Source organism: Delphinapterus leucas, chromosome 17, assembly GCF_059928025.1.
Source record: "Delphinapterus leucas isolate spDelLeu-1000000601 "Yukka" chromosome 17, BTC_Dleu_Yukka2, whole genome shotgun sequence".
Lineage (NCBI taxonomy): Eukaryota > Metazoa > Chordata > Mammalia > Artiodactyla > Monodontidae > Delphinapterus > Delphinapterus leucas.
Genome location: NC_143145.1, coordinates 7,946,927 through 7,961,561, shown reverse-complemented (window position 1 = coordinate 7,961,561; position 14,635 = coordinate 7,946,927). Strand labels below are relative to the sequence as shown.

Here is a 14,635-nt window from a genome sequence, read left to right as displayed (position 1 = left end):
GCCTCTTATCTGATTCTCAGAACAATGCAAAAGGAGGGTGGGAGGAACGTGGGTGGCGTGAGGTCAGACACTGGGTGGCGCGAGGTCAGACACTAGCAGGGCGGGGATGGCTGGAGGGGGCCGGTCCCCCCCCCGGGGGGCCACTTCCATGAGCCTCAGTGTCCTCAACTGTCGAAATACTGTTAACAAGAAGGACCGAAAAGCCCTGTTTAGAAGGTTAAACGAGTCCAGAATGTCCAGCATTTCCCGGGCAGAAACTCAGGAAGGATACAAGGGCAGAGAGATGGCAGAATTCACAAAAGCCAACCCTGACTTGCTGAGAAGGAGGTCAGGGAGACTGGGGGTCGGGGGTGGTCTGAGAGGCTGAGGTGTAGACACGATGGGGGTCCCTAGAGGAGGGGGCCCACCCAGTGGGGTCATCTAGGAGTCCTGGCACCCGGGTCCGTGCCTGCTGCCGTGTCCCCTGCTCTGGCATGCAGATGGGCACCAGAAGCTCTAGGACAACCCTGAGCTGCCCAAGTCGGGCGGAAAAGCCAGCGGTGAAAGTCGGCCGTGGCAGCCTTGAACGAAGGGCTGGCTTCTCACCCTGGCTCTACCTGCTAACGGGCTGAGGAATCACACGGGTCAGGCCTCCGTCTGAGCTGTCTTAGCAGTGAAATACAAGGCAGGGAATGGCTAAAATGTCATGTCCAAAGTCTCAGGTGGACCTCATCTACCATTAGTGTCCAGGGGCCACACCATAGCTTCTTAAGCCCAGCCAACTTTCCCAGCCTTAAATTTAGACAGCTCTGGAGACCCCCACCCTACCACCTCCTCCAGGAAGTCCTCCATGGTTGGAAGCTCTGTATGAGGAAGAGTTTTCTAATCCACAGAGGTGTCCAGAGGTCAGAGGGCCACTGTGTGGGGCAGTGATCTGGCTATCACTGGCAGCATTCAAGCAGAGGAGGGACAACCACATAGTGGAGTTGAAGTGAGGAAACTTCAGTGGGAAGCTGAGCAAGGGATTTCCTAACTCGAAAGATGATGATCATAGCATGTACTCAGCAGGCACTTTAAAGCAGGCACGCTGCAGGGCCCTGCTCTAAACACTTTCCAAGTATTTAGTACCCACCAAGATGTAGGTACTATTATTATCCATATTTTATAGATGAAGCAATGGAGGCACAGAGAGGTTATGAAACACACTGAAGGTCACACAGCAAGGAAGTGGCAGAGCCAGTACTTCTATTGAGTGCATCAGTGAATGACTCGGTCGATAAATAACTGAAGTCTGGAAGAGGAAGGCTGAACAAGGGCGCTGCTAAGAATCTTTGCAAATGCTTGGATTTTACAATTCCTTCTGATTTCACGCTCTTTAAATGTGCAACCTTTGTAACTTGCTGTCATTTAATTGACTCACACACAACTTCCTTCCAACCTCTCCTATAACGGTTACAGCTTATGTTCAGAGAAAAAGAGAAAACCCGTTTACTCCATCCCAGGGGCAGGTTCCCAACGATGCAGGGGGTATTCTGATATTCCAAACTGTCCCCAGGGCCAGTACATTTTTTTCTCCTTGTTTGGATGTTTGGCATTGTAGAGACATCAGTTTCATTTCTATAATCCTGTAGTTCACCAATGATTTTCACTTAGCTCAGTCTCTTCCCTTTCATAGGTTACAGACAGAAAAACAGAAGCGGCTCTTATGTTGGAACCAATTCTTCAGACCATTCTGAAAGGTGTGTTTTTCATTTGAAATTTCCCTCAAGTGTGGTACACAGCCGCGCTACCTTCTAATCTCTCCTTTTCATTTTAATTTCCTTTTTGCCAAAAGACTGAAGTTTAAAATTTAAGGATACGCTTCAGAAACACCCAGGAATACCCCCCACTAAAACATTCTTGTTGGTGGCAACTAACATGTTTCCCAAGCAACAGTTTTTATTCATCAAATTCTCCACCAGGTGGTAGGATTAACAGCGTTTTCAAGTAACCGGAACAACAAACACTTCTCTCAACTGTGAAGATGTTATTAAAAGGCAAGTTTTCAGTGTTGCAACAGCAACTTTTACTGTTCATTTTTCTTGAAGCAGATTGCCGAGAGACACCTGTCTAGGGATCTGGGCAGGTTTCCACCCCCTGATGACAAACTTTATACCAAGCCTTCCTGCTCAGTCCTTCCTCAATCCCCAGGCACCGTGGGGCTCTCTGAATTCAATTTATGTGGACAAGCCAAAGGATGAGTGCTTGCAATCAGCAACGCAGGGATCCTCGTGGAGATCTGAGAATCCAGCCAGACTATCGAGGGCTAAATAAACCCATCCAACCAGCCCCAAATGGGTGAATCAGGGAAAATGCCTGGAGCCCCAGGCCTCGGCAAATAGCACGTGGAGAAAAATTAGAACCTCCTTCCAAAAAGGATGTTACAGAACCTGGGTCCATTTGTCATGCCTGTCGGGTGGGATGGCACATGTCTTGGGCTACGGTTGGGAACAGATACCTGGTATGATGTGTTTCATAGCTGCACCTCCAGAGGCAGCTGCCCCCCCTTCCTGGTTCCCCTGATCTAGAGACACAGGACGATCCTGGCAATCACACAGCATGCTGCCTGAGATCTTGGGCTTCGGGCAGATATGGAACCATCATGAATTCTGGCTCTGCCACTTTCTAGCTATGTGACCTCGGGCAAGTGGCTTCCCTTCTGTGAGCCTGTTTCCACATCAGTAAAATGGGTTAGGAAAAAAGTACAAAACAGTGACTTACAGGGCTGTTATAAAGACTAGGGATCTAGTATTAAAGAAATGATCCGCTCTTACTGAGGAGGGAATGTGTACATCTTAGCTCAGTGGAGGTAGAAGTGCTGATGGCAGGCCCTGAGCACAGGGGAACCCAGAGACCACCTATCACTAGGCTCCAAGGTTGAACTCTCGGGGTTTTCTAGAAAATCCAACAAGTGAAACTGTAGTCTTTGAAATCCTTCTCAAGGACAGAACACACACAGTAACCTCTTTGCCCCCAAAAATGTGCGGGCAAGCTTCCCTGTTCCAAGACTGCCTGCAGCTTTCTTCTCTCCTCTTTGCTTTCTCCTAAACTCTATTCATGCAGTTATTCTATGACTTTTAACTCCATGTACTTAGCTGACTCCCTCCCCCGGGAGAAAATCATTTACAGGCAAAATAATTAAATAGCAGGGAAATTATCTAGCAAAGTGTCTGAGTTATTGGTTGACAGCTCCTTTCTGGAGGTTCCACTGTTATGTGCCTACCTGAGTCTCAGCAGCAGAACCCCACCTTGATGCTCTAAGCCTCCCCTGGGGGCGGCACTCTCTGGCTTCCTAATAATGCTAAAAGCTAGTTCTCGGCCAAGCCTGTTTCTGGTCAGGTTCATCCATACTTACTTTGCATGAGCTGTGAAAGGCAGCTGTGGTTGTTATGTGCTGCTGTGTTGTGTTAATCGCGTTGTTATGATGATAAAGTTTTGGTTCCCTAAGTTGACTCTAGGATCTAACGGGGATGCTGAGACTTCGTTTATGGGATCTTTTGCCACTGTTCTCAGACGGGAGAAGGGGCGAGGCAGAGACAGCAAGGCCCTGAGGGGCCGGGATGCAGGGAGGTGGCTCCACCAAGGTCAGAGGCCGTATCCTAAGCCCATGTGGACCTGCTCACCTGACTGACCTTCAACTTCCTCACCTGTACAGTTCAAGGTGGGAAGGGTGGGTGGTGGGAGCTCCAAAGGGTGAGCGGAGGAAGATGTGTGATGGGGCTTCAAGGCAGCTGGAAATGTGGGCTTATTCCTTCCCCAGGAGTCACCTACTTCCCATGAAGGTAATTCCAGGCACACGGAAGATCCGGGTGTGGGCAAGACCATGTGACCTTGGGTATGTCTGCAGAATGGGGAGGGCCCTGATCCCAGTGGAGCACACAGAAGAGACGAACGGAGGTCCAAATAGGGTCAGGTGCCAACAGCTGTGAGTGCAGAGGTGACCTGTCTTCATCCCGTCATGCCCTTGAGAAGCTCCAACAAGGAGGCCCGTGGCCTCTGGCTGCTGGGAGGGCTCGTCTCTTGGTGACACAGGGATTGTGGGGGCAGGCAGGACAGAGCCAGGTGGCAGAGCGTATCCTCCTGTCCCCTCCCTGCCAGGGGGAAGGGGGAGGCTCTTCCACAAGCTTCTATCAGCTCCTACTGCCGTGCTCTCCTGGTTCCTCTCCCCCATCCCTCCCTCTGCTTCCTCTGGGGGGGATGGGAATGGTGGGGCGTGGTCACTGGGCCCAGGTACTGCTACATCCCTTACTGATTTCCCTAAATACCGCTCCCAGCTCTGTTAAACACTCTTTACTAAAACTCTCCACTCAATGTGGGTGCACATCTTTTCTACCGGAACACAAAATGATCTGAAGTTTAGAATACTTGCCACTGCACTGGGCACACACTAAACATTTAATAAGAAGTAGATGTTACTCAATTTATAATCAAGAAGGCCTGTTCATCAGCCTCATCCTGTCTTGGGGGATTTATATTACCCTCTACTAGTTGAGGAAATGGAGATTCAGAGCTTAAGTGTGTGGATGAAAAATGCTGCTGCCGTCTCAGCGAATAAAGGAAGCTGCAGCCATCAGGACACTACAGTCACCCCTGAGGGAGCGCAGGATGGCAACGGACCCTCAGACCCTGCAGCCACCCCCAAAGGTACATCCTGAGGGGACTCAGGATGGGAAAGGACAGGATACTTGTCCTAGATAGCTGAGATGCACATCAAAGGAATGATTTCAATGAGCCCAGACATGCATCTTCCCATACACAGAAAAGTACCAAATTCATTCACTTGAGATGTCTGGTTTTCTCTCATTAGTGGTAATCTTTTTTTTTTTGATGTTCGAACTACCTGGTCTTTGTGGCAAAAACCCCTCTACATCCTGGTTCCTCCCTGACCTACTTGGGGCAGTCCCTCAGAGCGATCTGAGAAGCTGTCTCCCCGGCTTGAAGTCCTCAGAAAGTCCACCAAAAAAACCCATAATTATCAACCTCGACTTTTAGGTTGTGCCTTTTTTTCCATCAACAAATGATGTCCCCAAGGTCATGGGCAGCAGCAGGTAGAACAGGATCAGTACTCGGGTGGGGCACTTCTGAACCCTGGGCCAGCGGTGCCCCTAACGGGAGGAAATATCCTGACACCAGGGCCGTCCCTCTAACACTTGTCCCTGGCTTGACACTACAGAGTCCACTCCAGGTGCCTTCAACTTTGACACATGCCACACAGCCTGCTGACCAGCCAGGCCACCTGAGCCAGGACAGGCTCAGGGCGCAGAGCATCCCTTTCCCCCAACCCAGGTGCCACCGCTCCCGGGAACTCTCCAGGTCATGCCCAAGGGAAAAAGAAAACTTTAAACGCTTAGGCAACCTGCAGGAATGAGAAAAGAATGCTACTACCCCAAACCAGCTATTCTGCCTTGCTGCTTCCAGGGTGGGTTTTTTACCCACCACTGAACATTAAAGCCAGCCTCGGGTTTCCAGTGTTCTTCCATGAGCTTCCCAAAACGTTCCACCTCCAGTCACCTCTTCTATTCCCACATGCTCTGTCGCGAGGCAGTATCTCCAGCCAGCAGCACTTCCTCTTAGAACCCTCTGGAACCAGACTGTTATTAACTGGGTCGAGGGGGGCTCTGGGAGCCCAGTCCCACAGGCAATATCCTCTCACGCATGACCTTGCTTCATCCTCATAGTGGCCCACTTCCTGGGGGGATAATCGCCCACCTGCAACTCAGATTTGGCCAACGGAGGTGCAGGGCTTGCCCGAGCTCACCCAGCTCGACCTGGGCAGCGTGATCCTGAAAACCTGGGTGCTTCCCCCCCCCACGCTGCCTGCTGCGCCATTTCACTGCCCTCTCCCAAATCAGCTCCTCCAACTTGATACTCGTCTAAGGATGAGCATTAGAGATAAAGCATCGAATTTTATTTTTTAAAGCCAAAGCAGCCACTGGCATTCTTACACACCATCACTCTGAAGCCCAGAGCCTTTGGAGGACTGCAGGGTTCAGGGACCTGCACTCTGGCTGAGTAGCAAGGATGAATCCCACAGAAGCAAACCGGAGATCAGCGCGGGAACCGGGGGCCAAAGCACCGAACCCCTAAAATCTCCAGTTCCCTCCCCTCTGCTGAACCATGCATAAAAGACCTCTTGTTATTGTTATTTTACTTTATTTTTCTTGCGCACCTGTACAGGGCACACGCCACTTTGACTCGATACCAGTTCTATGCATTCAAGAAAACACTCTTGCTCTCCTGCAGTCTGACTTGTGCCTGGAAGAATTCCCCAAGGTACCCATGGGTTGTCTCCTCAATGAATCTTTCCATGGGTCCCCCAGGTAGACGAATCTCTTTTCTTCTCTGTCGAAACCCTGCCTCGGCCAGTGCGTATTTCTGCTCTAGTGCAAACCCTCACTATAGAGTAACTCTTCATGTCCCCATGCACCTCCCCACGACACCGTGACCTCTGGCAGGGTGGGGATGGAGGGGACAAGGACTGACCACATGTCCTTCCATCTCTATAGTTCTAGCACCTTGCATGGTGCCTGGGAGACAATAAGTTCCTAATAAATGTTGGTTCAACCGAAACAATCCAACCAGGTGGAACCAGAAGGTTGATGATGCCGACTCCCACGTACCTCCCCACCAACCAGTCAGAAGAATGGCCACCAGCTGATCACGCCCTCTTTGAACCATTACCATAAAACTTCTCACTACCCCCTCCAGGTTGGGACACATAGTTTCGAGGGCATTAGCCCGCCGTGGCCCCCTTTGCCTGGCAAAGCAATAAAGCTATTCTTTTCTACTTCACCCAAAACTGTCTCCGAGATTTAATTCAGTGTCAGGGTACAGAGGCCGGATTTAGCTTCATCTCCAAGGATATATTTGTCTCCAACAATGAAAAAGAGACATAAGTGTATGGAAATGAGTGGGCTTGGGGAAGGGGGAGCCCAGACAGCTAATCTATTTAAAGTTTGAGACCAGCCAGCAGTCTAGATCAGCTCTGTCACTGCAGGTCCCTGTGACCTCTCCACAGGGCCTCAGTATTCTTGCATAAAATGAAAGAGTTAGTTGAACAAAATGATTTCTAAGAACATCTCAGCTCTTACAGTGGGAAACACCTAGGTCCTGGCGAGGTCCCTGTGGTCCCTATTTGCAATATGCATCATTGGAGAGTCCTAACAGATGTCACCCCAGAGCCGGAAGCTTCTGGGCCCTGTCTCCATACCCAATGCTGAGAATTGCTGGAGAATAACTTTGCCAAGTGAGGGTGGGCTTCTCAAGGCTCCAGGAGTGAAAGGGGGTACACAGTTGGCATGGGTGGGCTAGGGTTGTCTGTGATGCCAGGGATGCCTGAAGCATTCTGAGGACGGAGCTGGAGGCAAAAGCACATGGGAGGAGGGCACTGTTTTCGCAAAGAAAGGCCTTAATGCCCCCGAGGTAATGTCAGCAGAGCTCCACACCTCTCATTGCCCAGAGTGACACAGACCCAGAGCCTGAAACAGTCTGGGTTTTAAGTGGTCACATAACTGAGTGCTGGCCCTGGGGCTAGAACGCAGGGTCTTGCTGGGGCCCAAGGCTGGGTTCCCGGGACCAAATTGAGAAGAGAGTGCCCAGATCCTCCGCTCTGCAGGGGGGTTGGCAGTGCTGGAGGTTCCAGAGGGTTCCATAACTGACCAAAGTGTATGGAAGCCTTATTCTAGAGTAATTCTTTGTGACCAGGCCAGCTCTTCCTCCGGCCCGTGGTGTGTGTGTTCAGATGCATACAGAGAACTCACTGGGAAGCCGTGTATGGACAAGATAACTGGTCGATTTTATTTTTTGCTTTCTTGGCTGCTTTTTGTGGTATGGGAGGGAACCTAGAAGAGGATTAAGGTTTAGATTCTGCAAGGCAAAAGCCCTGTCCAAATATAATGCTTTTGAGTCAACAACGGATTCAGACAGAGTTAACTGACCAGAAGATTAAGGGGTCCCTTCCTACGGGGCTGCAGACAGCTTGTCTCCAGGTGATGTTCCTGGGGCTGGTGGTGGAGAGAGAAGAGGTGTACCCACCTGGCGCAGAGTCCCACGCACCCGCGAGGCCCCAGGACCTCCGAGGAACCCTCGCCACTTGGCCCACCGATGGATCCAGCCCACCAAAGCTGGGGCACCAGAAGGCTCCGACGACCAGCACTAGGCAGGTCCCCGACTTCAGGACTTCAGGTGCTGGTGAGCCCAGCCGGGGAGTGCCCAGCCTGTACCGCCAAAGTGGAAACAGTCCTAAGGTCAGCAGGAGGCTGCTTAAGAGCCAGCTTCCATCTGCTGATAGAGCTTGCAGGAGCATATCTTCAGCCCTTAAAGAAATTCCTCCGCCATTACTTCTGGCAACACTTCCTGGTTTTTTTTTTTCTCTAAACCCAGTGCTCCATGGGGGTGCTAACCCCCCGCCAGCAGAGGGAAGTGAAGGTAAGACTCTGCTGGGGCCCAGGCCCTGGCCTTGCCCCAGCGCAGACCTGGACAGCAAATGCAGGCCTAGCACAACACAGGGGTAGCATATTCCCACGCCTGTGGGATAGTTCAAAGGTCGGGAAAGGACCCCCTACTTATTCGGTCACTTATTCAGCAAAATAAATTTTTCTTATGATGAAATTCCTTTCCCCCAAACTTGAAATCGAGGCATGTGAATATATACATACACATATGTAGTATGTGAACATACGTATGTATATCTACTTATACAACACACACTCAATTACACGTAATGTTTATCTTGCATAACGTATTTATAAGGGAAGAGCAATGACCCCGTTTTACCCCCACTCCGTACCCAGATCGGGGCATATTATGGTGAACTCTCGGGTCGGTCTTTTCAGCTAACCGCAGGATTTCAGAAAAAGGCCGGGCCATGGTGTTTGGGGGTAGGAACCGGAGGTGCAGGGCGCGACCCCAGGCACCCTGCCGCCGCGCCCCTTCCTGCCTCGGAACCAAGAGGCAATCTCTAGAGTAGTCGGCAGGGGGCAGTGCACCTTGCCTTTTCCGAACGTCGGGAACGCTCTCCCGCAGCTCCCGGGAAAGAAAACCTGGCGGCTTCGCCCCAGCGTCTAAGAAGAGCCCATCTCTGAGCCCAGCACGTAGTGGGTGCGCAAGGTACGTCTAGAAGCCAAAAGCGCTGGGCTGGGTAGATAGATGCGAAATGAATAGTAAACGTGGGGAGAAAGAGGCAAGGGACGTCCCGGCCTCTGCCAGCGCCTTCCCTCGAAGAGGCCTTTTCAGACAGCCTTCGTACGTACCTACTGTGTGCCAGGCGCGACGGCTGTACAACCTCGTTCCCCGCCGACCTCATTTTCCCCGCTGGCGAGTACCGCCCCCCGCCACCTCAACACACACACATACACACACACACACACGCACACGCACACAGCCGCAGAGCGGGAGCGGGTACTCGCTGTCTCCCTGGGGAACCATCTCTGCACAAATCCGCGTGGCGTGGGACCTGGGAGGGGGATGAGCCGGAAGAGGCGCGAGGTACCCGGACGTGGGCGCGTGAAAGCCCGGCGGATGCCTGATGCGGCGACGACGCAGTGAGGAGGTCACTGCCCTCAGGGTCAAGGCTGTCTCCCTCTGTGGGACACGCAGAACCCGCCCAACCCCCAACCACTCGCAGACTTCTGAGCGGGCACGTGTCCGCTCGCCCAGCGACCCCACCAAGCCCCGAGCGTGGAAGGTGCGGTTTGGGACCCTCGCGTAGGAGGGAGGAGAGACTCAGGTCTCTGGCGGAAGAGCAGAGCCCAGATAATTCCAACACCCTTCCCAGGAGACCAGGCCTCGGGATACAGCGACGGCGCCCAGCTGGGGAGCAGCCTCAATCCCCACGTCAAGTTCGGCCGCGCTTCCTCCCGCAAGGTCAAGTTCAAACACACTCTCGCTTAGTGAAAGGAGGAGCTAGAAATTGCGCCCCTGTCCGGATTCCGAATCAGGTTGTACCCCCATCAGGGCGCTATGCCCCGGTGGCACCGCTCACCGCTCCTGCGCTCTCCCAAGGAGCGGCCCCTGCGCCGCGCGGGTCACACACCCGAGACGCAGACAAGTTGCTAACTTTTGTCAGATTATTTCGCGGCAGCTGCGGCGCCTACCGGGACTGGGGCGGACCCAGAGTTTCAAGTCGCCACGGGCACCACCCCCGCCACGCTCCCCTTCGCCCACCCTGTCCACCACGCTACGTCCAGCCGTCCTGTCCCGGGTGCCAACCTCTCCACCGTATCCGGAGCAATGCGGGCCTGCGGTGTCCCCGGGGGCGATGGCCACCTCCTCGATCTGCGCCTGCTCGCAGCGGATTTGGAAGCACCATCCGGATACCATCCCTCGGCCGCCCGACCGGATCACTGGGCGGCCTCCCAGCGCCCCAGCACCCCTGGTTCCGCTCTAAAGCGCCGGAGGGCGACCCCGTTGGCCACTCCGCCTTTCGGCGGCCCCCACCGGGGAGATGCTAGCCCGGCGCCGAGTGCAATGTCACTGGGGCCACCCCGGGGACCGCTGCCCCAGACCCGGTGTAGGCTCCCCGTTGAGCACCCAACAGCTGCTTTTGAAACGGCTGTAAACCCCTGAGCCCGACCCTCTTCTGCGACCTCCTTCCTCTCCCAAAGACCCCGGCGACACCGCTGCTAAGGAAGGGGTCTTCCTACATTTGCCCTCCTCCCTCCCGGCACCTGAGGTCTTCAACCCACTTCCACCCTCCTGTCACACCCTCCTGGATCCTTCCCCACCACTTCTGTCCCCGGGTGCGGACAATCGCCCCTCCACTCGGAGAACACAAGCGAAACTGCCGGACCCCAACTCCGGTGGATGCAGCCCCCCGCGCACCCCCGGCACCGCGCGCTCACTCACCGCGGCCGGAGACACGCGAAAGTTTCCTGGGCTTCGGGGGATGAGGGGATTCGGAGGAGAATCAAAAGGGGGTGTCCCGAACACTCGCCCCCTTCCCAGCTCACATCGCCCCTTTCTCCTCTCTCTCCTCCTCTTCCTCTTCGTTCTCCTTCCTCTGGTCTTTGTCTTTGCAAAGTGTCGAAACTGTCTGGCATAGTGGAGCTCCGCCGGCGGAGGCTGGAGCCGGAGAAGCGGGGAGGCGGGGTGAGGATGGGAGCGGTCTCGGGAACACCTTCCCCCGGGTGTAACGGAAGGGGGAGGCGGGCGGGCCGAGGAGGGGCCGGCCGCGGCCAGGAGCCGGGGCGCGCGCCGGAGCCGGGCGGGCGCCTCTCCTGCGCGCGGCCCTCCCCTTCCTCCGCCCAGCGCCCGCCCCTCGCCGCCCGGCGCTCTCCCCGCGTCACTCCCTCCACCCGGACGCGGTCGGGTTTCCACACGCTCTGGGCTGCCTGCGAGCCGAATATAGAGCTGCGAGCCACGTGGACTGCTGTCGGCTCAGGCGCGGGGACCGGATCGCCGCCCCGAGAGGGGCTCTGCGGGGACGTCTCGGCGACACTTCGCGCCGGGGCCGCCGCCTTCAGGGTGGGAAGGCTGGGGAAGAGAGGCCAGGGGGGCCGGGGGATCAGCCCCGCGGAGGAGGTGACGGCGCCCTGCGAGAGGACGGGCTCTGAAGAGCCCGAGTCGGGTGCATGGTAGCGAGAAGGGGCCGATCCCCCCTGCTGGCGGCTGGGCAAAGCCACCCCCTTCCTCTAAGGGCGCGGGACTCGCGGTGGGATTTAGGGAGAGGGAGGGGAGGAGTGGGGCTAAGGAGCCGGTGAGGCTCGGGCGGGGGCCCAGATAAGAGCCGCGGAGGCGCCACCGCGGCCCGGCCCCCGCCCTGGCCCTCCTGCCCGCCGCTGTTTTTTTCCTCCCAAATGCGGAGGCTGCAGCGTGATCCAGAGCAGGTCAAGCTCTGGGTAGCCGGACCCCAGGCAGGAGCCAACCCCAAAGGGTTCCTGGGGCTGGGGCTTCGAGGACCGGGCCCCCTTTCGGGGTCAGGTTTGCGCGGTTTTTGCCCTTCCTTCTTTACAGGGAAGTGTGGGCGCTGGAAGCGTCTTGCTCAATGGCAGAATGCCAGTCCTAACGCTACGTGCAGGACACAGGATTTAAGAGGCGTTACCAAAAAATCTGGTTTTACAGTTCTTATCCCCTTATTGGGGTTTGTCCTCTTTCACAGTTTAACTGAGGAATGCTAAGAGGAAAAAGGCATAGCTTGGCCTCGGGGTCAGTTAATTCTTTCAGCTTCCCTTGCCCCAGTCGGAGAGGTCAGCCTTCTGCAGTGGAGTCAGAGAGCTCGTTAGCTCTTCATCAGAGGAATGTGTAGTGTGTGCTTCAGATCAGGACCAGCTGGACCTGACTTCTTGGTTCAAACCTGCCACTCCCTGGATGTGTGAAATCGTTAGGGGAAACACTGACTGAAAGCACCAGCCCTGGCCAGGCAAAGACAGTAACAGTTTGCATGAGTTATTCTGTCACAGGAGGTCCTGGTAAGGAACACAGAACTAACAAGCTACCAACAACCGGAATCCGGGAAAGGTCTAAAGGAGATGCCAGTCCACATGGCCTACCAACCTCCCAGAATCCTCCTCGCTGGAATCCATCTTGGCTGAGCGATGCCCGCGCCACCAGAAAGGACCCTGAATCAGAATGATTGGCCAGAGGCAATCCGGAAACTAACCCGATCACCATAAAACCTGAGACTGCGAGCCATGTAGCAGAGCCGTCCTCCTGGGTTCCCTCACCCTCCTGCTCTCCACCCGGGTTCCCCTTCCCAATAAAGTCTCTTGCTTTGTCAGCACGTGTGTCTCCTCGGACAGTTCAGTTCCGGGTGTTAGACTAAGAGCCCACTCTCGGGCCCTGCAAGGGGTCCCCCTTCCTGCAACACAATTAGGCTAGTTTCAGAATCCCTAAGCCTACTAGCTCTGTGCCTCAGTTTCTTCATTTGTGCAAATGGGCTTAATACTGTCCATCTCACAAGGTTGCTGTGATGATTAAGTGAATTCATGTATGTCCAACATTAAAACCTCTACTTAGCATATAGTAAATGCTCAATAAAAGTGTGTTGTGTGAATGGTGGATTTCTCCGGCACCAGGTCCCTGCCCACAGCTGGGGGAGGCCTGCCCTAGAGAATGGGGTGGTGGTATGCAGAAGACTTCTGGGAGTTGAAGGAGAAAAAGAGAGATATTCAGAGCAGAAGAGATAACGATTAAAAGGGGCAGGGGAGAGAGTGAGAAAATTCCCTACTAGAAGGGGAAGGAAAAGAGGAATAGAGAGAATAGGGCAAGGGGGCGGGGGGGCGGGGAAGCCGAAACAAAAAGCATGCGGATCTGCAAGAGTTCTTCAAGGAGCAGGAACCCTGCCAAGCTGCACCCGGGCCCTGCTGCCTGGCTAAGTTTCCTGCCCTCCGGGAGTTTGCAAGAAAAGTTTTGGGTATTTCGTGACCTGAGACCTCTTGCCTGAACCTATTGGTTTTTGTTTCAGTTCTAGAGGTGGGTGGAGGTGAACCTTCTGGCCTGCCTGGAAGCATCGTGTGGGCTTTGCTCTTTCTGAGATGTGAGTCAGGGCGTCCACTGCACTTGGCATTCCCCAAGATGCTTTAGTGTTTGGGACGAGGGGAGCAGAGAGGGTTCCTAGGAACATCAACTTCTGTTCCCTGCAGCGGCAGTGTCTTCCAGCCATGGGAACCTTCCGACATGGACCTCTCAGACTCAGCACCTGGGGGCCTGGCTTGGAACATCAACCAGGTCCAAGTATCCAAATGTAAGAGTGGTCCTCTTGCTGTCTTCACAGGGACAACTGCCTACAGCGCCCTGTTGATTTTCCTGATTATATAATCGGCGGCGTTTGCCTTCTGATTTGATTCAGCTTGCTGTGGGGAGGGAATGCGTTGGGTTTTGCTCCCGGCTGACTGCAGTGCCCATCTCATACCAGTTACATGCTAGATGCTGAATAAAGACTTCCTGGATGAATTAATAAAGAAATGTTGTTTATGGCAAGGATCAAATAGTATAATGTACAGAAAAGCACTTTGCAAAATAGAAAATGCTCCCGTCATTAAGACTATCCTATTATATCCTAGCAGGAGGGAGGTCAGATTGGGCAAGTAAGTGGCCCCAGATCATCCAGCTCTTCTGCTTTGCAGCCAAGAATCAAAGTCGGCTCTCGGTTTCACCCCTGGGTTCTTGGCAGTTCCCCTAGATGACTGTGCAGTGAGATGGAAATTTCTTATTAAGCAACTCTGGTGAAACATGCATAAATCATCAGCTTATCTATATAAAAAGATGCACATCAGACACATCTTCTCCCAGTCTCTGATGGGTTAACCTGGGAAGGCTTTTTCTAGCCCCACTTCCTTTATTTTTACAATGTACTTCTTACCAGGTAGCACAGAAGGCCTCTTTCCTAGGGTTATGACATTTTATGAAAGCACTTCTGATACCCTCGCCAGTTTCCAGGAGCCCAGATCTGGGGCTATGTGTCAGGATTGTGTGTCTGTGAACATTCCTCCTTCTCACCCGCACTGTGTCTCCCAACATGGCCAACCGGTAACAGTCATGACTGGAGTGTCCGCACAATGAGTTCCCTGGGAGCCCTGACGTTGATTTAATGCTCACCATCACCCCACCCAGCCCCACAATGTCTTCAGAGCAACAGCAAAGCTCTTAGTAATGATGGTTAAGGAAACTGATTTCATCC

General features: G+C 53.9%; 1 protein-coding gene across 4 annotated transcripts in view; it reads right to left on the bottom strand.

The window, feature by feature from the left end:
• The window catches only part of ST3GAL1 (ST3 beta-galactoside alpha-2,3-sialyltransferase 1), an 86,860-nt gene extending 75,604 nt beyond the window's left edge, over positions 1–11,256 (bottom strand). For all 4 annotated transcript variants that reach the window (XM_089898692.1, XM_089898694.1, XM_089898691.1 and 1 more), the window contains exon 1: positions 10,864–11,256. The gene's annotated coding sequence lies outside the window, so the exon portion shown is untranslated. The remainder of the gene's footprint in view (positions 1–10,863) is intronic.
• Positions 11,257–14,635: the final 3,379 nt, after the last annotated feature.